Genomic DNA, 431 nt, shown 5'->3' on the forward strand with positions numbered 1-431 from the left:
GATCATTCTTCTGATTCTCCTGAGGACCCCCGGACTGTCGCCTTGCAGCTCCCGGACTTCCCAGCAGAATGAAACCAGCTGGAACACAGTGGTGGAGTGAGTGGTTGAGCCTGACTGCAACGTCCTTCAGGTGGCCATCAAACGTTGGTTCTCTTAAGCTGCAGAAAGTCTCTGGGTTTGGCAAAACAACCACTGTGACAAGTGGCTTCGTTACTTCAGGTATAATGTTACTGAAGGCACTGGAAACAAAAGAAAAACTTAAAAGTTTGAAATAACTTCAATCGTGAGCAAGAAAGAGTTACGCAGGAACCAAGTTTAAGAGCGTAATGGGTTCAGGGATAAAGAGTTTAACTAGAAGGAGGGATGGCAAAAGAAAGAAGAAGCAAAAAGAAAATTATAGCTGCTGCGCAGCGATGGGTCGGGTCCGGGCA

The sequence above is a fragment of the Epinephelus moara genome, chromosome 2 (assembly GCF_006386435.1).
Source record: "Epinephelus moara isolate mb chromosome 2, YSFRI_EMoa_1.0, whole genome shotgun sequence".
NCBI lineage: Eukaryota > Metazoa > Chordata > Actinopteri > Perciformes > Serranidae > Epinephelus > Epinephelus moara.